Source organism: Mus caroli, chromosome 18 (genome assembly GCF_900094665.2).
Source record: "Mus caroli chromosome 18, CAROLI_EIJ_v1.1, whole genome shotgun sequence".
NCBI classification, from domain to species: Eukaryota; Metazoa; Chordata; class Mammalia; order Rodentia; family Muridae; genus Mus; species Mus caroli.
In genome coordinates, this window is record NC_034587.1 from 34,679,826 (window position 1) to 34,688,119 (window position 8,294).

Consider the following 8,294-nt stretch of genomic DNA (forward strand, 5'->3'; position numbering starts at 1 on the left):
TGGTTGTGAGCCACCATGTGGTTGCTGGGATTTGAACTTCGGACCTTTGGAAGAGCAGTCGGGTGCTCTTACCCACTGAGCCATCTCACCAGCCCATAAGATTTCTTTTTATGTAATTCCAAGATATATAATTTGTGCTATGGGAAGGGGAGCAGTTCATATTGTCTGCTATATACTCTAAGATTTTAGTATGAGCTACAGTGAATGTAGCTTCCAATTCTAATCAGAGTCTCAACAAAAGAGTCTGGGCTACATAGAACTTTCCATTGCCATTACAATCTGGTATGGCCTGGCCTGAGTGCCTTCATCATTCCCATGAGAGTCTGGAGATTTGTAGGAAGACAGAACAGTACAAAATGTGTGTTAAAGGGCCTTTGAGAGATGGGGTAAAGCCAACTGTCACCAAGCCTAAAAACCTGAGTCTGATCTGCAGGTCGTACAAATAATAAGGACACAGACTCCTTGAACATTGTCTCTGACAACCACTCAAGTACAGTGGCATTATGAGTGAGCACACACAAACCATAGCCCAAGCAACCGATCAACCTCACTACTTGTCCCGAGTAAGGAAAGATGAAATCTGGCCTGGGTTGCTGGTCAACTTTATTTCTTGGGAGAATAGGGGGAAGGAGAGGATAGATAAAAAGAAAAGAAGGAAGAAGAAAAGAGGTTAAAAAGAGTAATAATGACCAGTTTCAAAGAAGGACAACTGGTATATCTTGTCACATGCCAGAAGTGAGTGGAAATTAAATCTTGCCTGGACAGTTAATCAATTTTACTCCTGAGGAGGAGACAGAGAGAAAGGAAAGAAAACCTCCTCTGGTATTTTTGACATCAAATATTATATTATGTTATTTTCTCCATTCATCTATAGTTGGCTAAATGTTAGCGTTAAGTAGTTTATTTCAATAAATATTCATGTATACTGATATAATGTTCATTAATTACTTTCTATTTGCAGAATTGTTATCTATGTTCTTGAAAAGTATAAATTAGGTGAATTATTGAGCCCAAATTGCTTTCCATTACAACATTCCTCAGTTACATTACGTGTAAGTTTTTGACTTGTAGATAACTTTCTCTTTTTCCATGATGAAGACAAAACTGAGAAAGTACCTTGTCACTCAGTATATCCCCCACGACTGAATATCTTCCTGTTAGAGTTAGTGTTAATTGTCATTTGGCAAGATCTAGACCAGATGCAAACCTTCTGGTACACCTTACACCTATAGATGTGTCATATAGGTTAAGTAAGCCTTTGAAGACTCCTTTTGGGAGAGTATCTTCTTGCTTGGCTTGGTTTAGTTCGGTTTTTCAAGATAGGGTTTCTCTGTGTAGCATTGGCTCTCCTGGGACTTTCAGAATCTGCCTGCCTCTGCCTCTTAAGTGTTGGGATTAAAAGTGTGCATCACCACCACTGGGATGGAAGATTGTCATGATTGCATTAATTGAACTAAAAAGGTCTGCCCACTGTGGGTATCACAATTTTGTGTCTGGGATCTTGAGTTGAATAAATGGGAAAATAGAGCTGAACTGCAGCATTTTTTCATTCCTGCCTGCTTCCTAACAGTGGATATCATATAACCAGCAGCTTCAAACACCTGCCAGCCTGGCCACTCCACCTGGATGGACAACAGACTGTAACCGTGAGACTGAATAAATGCTTTCTCCCCTAAAGTTGCTTTTGTCAAGATTTTTTATCACAGCAACCAAAAAGTAACCAAGAGGCTTCATTCTCTGTTTGAAGATTATTGCCTTTCCCTTTACAACTTGTATTCATTCATTCTTGTGGCTGGCACTTCATTAACTGACCTTCTCTGCAACCTCATTCATTTATTTTTATGAGTATGTGTTATTTGTATGTGCACAGCATGTGTGCAGAGCTCCTGAAGACCAGAAGGAGCCTCAAGCTCCCTGGAATTGGAATTAGATGTGTTTGTGAGTCATCTAATGGATTTGTTCAGAACTGAATCCTAGTCCTCTTCAAGAGAACAAAAGCTCTTAACCACTGAGCCATCATCCCAGCCACCTAGGATTGCTAACATTATTGCTGTTTTGGAGATGAGTATATCCTTTCAACACGACCCATGCAGATATTTTTCAAGTATGCCATTTATATGGTAAGTATAATTGTTTGGCCATTCGCCTGATATTTCCATTGACTAATGTTAGTATGTTGGGGGGGGGGAGGGAGGGCTAGTTTATCTTCTTATAATTCATGCTGTCTTTGTTTCTTTGTATGGCGTGTGTGGTTGCTTACCTTTTATCAGATGGCATATCTACAAACATTTTTAATGTTCCATCATTTAAACTGGATTTTCACTTGTTTTAGCTAGGATACTGAAAACAGTGTGGATAGGGATTCACCACCAGTAGTTTTACCACAAAGCTCATGACTGGAGGATTCTTACAACTCACCTATACATATTCAAACATGTACATACAAGGACCTATCTATAACTACAATTTTTCTTTTATTCTTGTCTTTTTATGATCTTGACAAATCAAATTTCCCTTCTGTACCCTTCTGTAGTGCTCTTCCTTTGATGAGTTTAGAAAAATATGCACTCTACATATAAATTAGTCAATACTGGTACCCTAATTACATTTTGTAACTTATTTTTGTGAACATACCAAAGTTTAAACACATGTATTACATATGTGTGCTGATGGCACAGGACAACTTGAAGGAGTCAGCTCTCTGCATCTACGATGTGGTTCCTGGGATTTGAACTCAGGTTGTCAGCTCTTGTGACAGGCACCTTTGATGGATAAACCATTTTGTCAGACCTATGTTTAGTTTCCATATCTTAGTAAACTTAAAAGTTAAAGTATAAGTTTAGAGTAATAGCATCATTTGGGGGTCAGATGTAAGAAGAACAAGAGTTCAAGGTCATTCTGAGCTACTCAGCAAATCTGAGGTCAGTCTGGGCTATAAAAGATATTGTCTTCAAAAAAACCCTAATAAGATGACTCACAAATATATAGCTTTTCATAAAATATTCACTTACTATTTATAATTTGATATTTGCTTTATTAACACTGCAATTATATAACCTGAAATATGTGAGCCAATTTTCTTTTTTTAATATATAATCCATCTTGGTAGCATATACTGATAATCCATACACATGGGAGGCTGAGACAAAGGTTACCAAAAGAACTGGACAATCATGTGTAAAAAAAAATTATCCTGAACTGGTTTCTAATGCTCTTGAGGTCCTCGTTCTCAATGTGTGGTATGGTACAAGACCAAGAAAGTGATACTGCAGCTCTTAGCAAGAATATCCTGTACAATATCCTATTCTGCCTCCTCAGTTCATACCCAGACACTGGTGGCTACACAAAGAAACACTGACTTGCTTACATACTTCATTCACACCTTTCTAAACTTGTGAATCAACAACAGCAATGGTGAAGAAATGACTTTGCCTTTCTTATGAAGATTATGTGAAGGAATGACATTCTTCAACATGATTTGCATCTACAACAACAATTCAAAGGTGTTTAGGAAGTTTTAAGCTGCCTCTTCCTATGGAAATACTTCTACAGAGTACACTATGATCTTAGACAGAACATAGAATAGGATGCATTATTTGGTGCCTTTTGGACTAAGCTTTCATAAAACTAAGAATCCTTTTGGATATCAAATACACCAATAATATAGAGATACAGTCATATGCTCAAATAACAACCAATCTGAACTGGGTGACATTTAACTCTATATACACCTACTAGGTAGTTAAAGTAAGTCAAGGGTCAGCTCTGAGTAGATATAACAAAACTGATAATCTGACCAAACTATGTAACGTTCACTTCTCATGTGGACATGTGAGCTATAAATTATACTTCCTAACTTTTCCCACAGTTGATTGTTGTTTAATAATTAAGTTATGGGTATGGCATATTCAGGGATGTTTTACTATTAAAGAAGGGGCAGACTTGCTTCCATTTAGTTACTGCTATGAGCAGAGATGTAGGAAATTAGGCAGCTATCCTGTTCTTAAAAAAAAAAAAAAAGATGAAAGCTGTATCCTAAAGATGTCAAATCAATAACAGAATGATAATAGATCCCAAAGATATCCGAGAGCAATTTTCAGCCTTTGTTTTTAAGAAATAAAAACAAAATGTGTATATTATGCTTTTAAAATGATGCAATATTTATTTTTCCAAGAATTTGCTATATGATTTTTTCCTGGAGAGATGGGAACTAATTCCTATTCACTCCAGAAAGGGATTCAATGCCTGACCAGAGAAACAATTCTATCAAACTCTACTTAGAAGAATCAATGAGTGTATTGGCTCCAGAAGTTCAGTTGATGACTCCCAAAAGATAAATCCCACAAGTTTCCTACTCAACTTGCAAGCAGTTTGACCCAAGAGGATTTTCTACCTCCTTGCAATTATTGTTTTGCTTATATGTTCTTGGGGAGAGACACTGGGAAACTTGTAACTTCCTGAACAAGTTTTAAAACTTTCATGACCTTCCTGAATCTTATAAGTCAAATATTTCAACGTGGAGAAACAACTACACAGCAGTGCCAGTCAATAGACAAACAGATAAAGAAAACATTTTATGTATGCATATATTAGTATTAGTTAGCCACAAAAAGCGGCATGGTGTTGCCTACAGAAAAGTGGAATTAGAGATCACCAGAGTAGAAATACGGTGGGTAAACAAACCATATTTTAAAAAGAAAAGTGTTACGTGCTTTGTCACCTACAAAGACTCTTGAGTATATTTTTCTTTAAAGACATACAAGCATAAGGGGAAAGGTACTCATTACTTTTCTCATTGTTACAACAAACTAACTGACAAAGGCAACTTAAAGAAACAATGGTTTGGTTCAGTGTGAGGGTACAGTCCATCATGGTAGAGAAGTCACAGCAATCAGAGCATGAAGGTCACAGTCACAGAGCAGAGAGAGATGAATGCTTCTGCTCATCTTTCTCATTTTCATTCAATCTGGGACCACAGCCCAGGAAACAGTGACACCCACATTTAGGGTGTGTCTTCCCACTACAATAATTCAATCTACATATTCCATCACAGACAAATTATGGGTCCTTGGATAACTGCTGTGAGAAGAACCATATGGAATTGTGTAGGGCATGAATAGGAGAACCAACTATAATAAGTCTTTGAACTTTGAAAAAATTAAGTGATAGTGATTTGATACTGAAATATAATACAAACATAGCCTTCTTCAGTGAAAATCTCCACTCCTCTAGTCCTACCCAACTCCTTACATTTTTCATTCTGTATGTGTTTAGGGATAGAAAACGGGAAGTTCGTGGCATGGTAGCTCAAGCCTCTCATTCAAGCACTCAAAAGTGGAGGCAGGAGGAGTCATGGCTACATACAAAGCCAGTTTGACCTTGTTCTCAAGATTCTAGCTCCAAAAAATAAATAAGTTAAACAATAATAAAATAAAAATATCTACCAATGAATGAAAAGTACATTGGTAAGAAGGAAAGATAGACAGAAAATGAAAATAAATAGGTCAAGAGCCACTCCCACACACTGGAATGTTTTTTTACCTTACAATGATGGTAAAAGCAATTGCTATCAACCTGTTCAGGGTTATCACTCTGCTCGTTAGTCTTTAAAGTTGATTTAAGAAAAACACTTGGGCTAGGAATGTGGCTCAGTGGTAGCAAACATGGATGAAGGCCTGAAATTTCCCTTGCACTAGGAAAAATAAAATTTTCAAATAAAAATGAAGAAGAAGAAGAAGAAGAAGAAGAAGAAGAAGAAGAAGAAGAAGAAGAAGAAGAAGAAGAAGAAGAAGAAGAAGAAGAAGAAGAAAAGAGTAGTCAAGACAAACCAATGCAAAAGGACTCTTGGGGAAAGCTAGACCATTTGCAAAGAGAAACATTTGGGAGTGAAACCTATTATTATCAGAGGTGGAAAAGTCATCGTGTCTAACCAATAAGAATGGAAGAGCTCTTGGAAAATATGAACCCAATAAATGAAAATCTCATCAGAGGACCTTAACAGTAAAGTTAAGAAGATACTTCAAAAAAAGCCAGGTGTGCTAGCATAGACCTTCATTCCCAGCACTTAGGAAACAGATGCCTGAGGATCTCTAGAACTCAAGGTCAGTCCTGGTCTACATAGGGAGTTCTAGGCCATACAGGACTACATAGCGAGACCCTCTTTCAAGAAAACCAAAAATATGCCTGGGGAAATATTGAAAAATAATTTTAATTGGCAATAAGAAAAATAAAATAGGGAAATGAGAGAAGCCATACTGAAGTGCAGCAATGGAATCAAAAGAACTCTGCAAAAGAGAGAAGAGAAGAATCAGTGAAAAAGAGGACTCAGTAGAATAATTGAAACTGTACAACATGAAGGAAACTGGTTTCCTAGGTTAAATGGCCCATCAATTATCTGGTACAATGAATGAAATATAAACTCAGGCCAAGAATTTGAGACTGTTTAATTTATAAATGATTGGGATAATGATAAAATCCAACGACAGTGAGTAAAATATATGTTGTATATTGATAATGAGAAAATGATTAGGTTCAGATTTCATAGAAACTAGAGTCATTCAAATAGCTCGTTGATAAAATTATGAAGGAAAATTATTTTCAACCTAAAAAAATTAGTTATAGGTCCAATCAAGTTCAACAGTAGAATAAAGATATTTTAACAGATTTAAGATCCCAACAAGGGCATCCAGACATGGTGGTACATGTCTTTAATCCTAGCACTCTCTGGAGGCAGAGGCAGGTGGTTATATGTGAGTCCAAGGCCAGCCTGGGCTAAACAGTGAGTCTTTGTGTCAAAACAACAAACAAAAAAGAGCAACAAAGAGACTGGAGAGATGGCTGAGTTAGCATTATGCCTGCTGGGCAAGCAAGAGGACCTGAGTTAAGAGCCCCAGTTCTCACCAAAGCAACAAGTAGTAAGCCTCTCACTGGTAAACCCTGCCTCAAAATGATTAGAGGAAGTGGCTGAAGAGATTCATTCAACAGTTAAGAGCACTAACTCTTCTTGATAAGATGCAGGTTTAGTTCACAGCTCCCACATAGTGGTTCAGAAACACTTGTAACTATAGTACCAGAAGATCTGTCTCCCTCTTATGATCACCCTTACAGGCTCCTGCATATACAGACACTCAGTACATATTCATACACACATAAAATAAATCTTTAAAAAGTAAGGTGGACACAAAAAGATGGCCTACAAAATCAACTAAGCAGGGCTCATAGGAACTCACAAAGACTGAATCAACCATTATGGGGCCTGCATGAATCTAACCTAGGTCTTCTGCTTATATTCTATGGTTGTGGTAGCTTGGTGTTTTGTAGAGTTACTACTAACAGTGGCAGCGAGGGCTGTCTCTGACTCCTTTGCCTGGTTTTGGGACTCTTTCCCTCCTACTGCTGCCTCATCCAACCTTAATATAAGGGGATGCGCCTGGTCTTACTTGATATGTCATGTTTTGTTGATATCCCTTGGAGTCTACCTGCCCTTTTATGAAGAGAAAGGAACAGTGGAGCTGGGAGATATGAGGGAAAGGGACTTGGAGGAGAGGAGAAAGGGGAAACTGGGGTGGGGTTGGGATGTAACATATGGGAGAAGAATAAATAAAAAAGAAAACCAGCACCTGGGGGAGCCATCTTGGTTCCTGGATCCCTCAGAGACTAGTCTGCACAGGTAAGAGTGTGGACTACAGAAACTAACAGCTTCTGGGACAGGCAGAAGCCACACAGCTTCTGGGGCAGATCCCGTTTCAGGCTCCAGACATCTGGGCACTTTCCCTGCCAGAGGAGAGGTGTCCGCCCTGCCCAGGAGGACTTTGCCGAAGCACCTAGGGAAGCCCTCTCTGGTCCAGGATCTCTCAGAGACCAGACTGTGTAGGTGAGAGTGTGGACTACAGAAGTTACACAGCTTCTGGGACAGGCCCTGTTTCAGGCCTTCATCTTCTGCCAGGAGGCAGGTCTGAACTCCAGATATCTGTGCGCCTTCCCTGCAAGAGGAGAGCTTGCTTGCCGAGAGCACTCTGACCACTGAAACAAAGGAGAGAGCTAGTCTCCCATGTCTGCTGATATAGGCTAACAGAATCAGGAGAGGAACAAGCTCTAACCTGAGACAACTATAACAGCTAACTCCAGAGATTACCAGATGGCTAAAGGAAAACATAAGAATCTTACTAACAGAAACCAAGACCACTCACCATCATCAGAACCCAACACTCCCACCTCAGTCAGTCCTGGATACCCCAACACACCCGAAAAGCTAGACCCGGATTTAAAAGCATATCTCATGATGATGGTAGAGG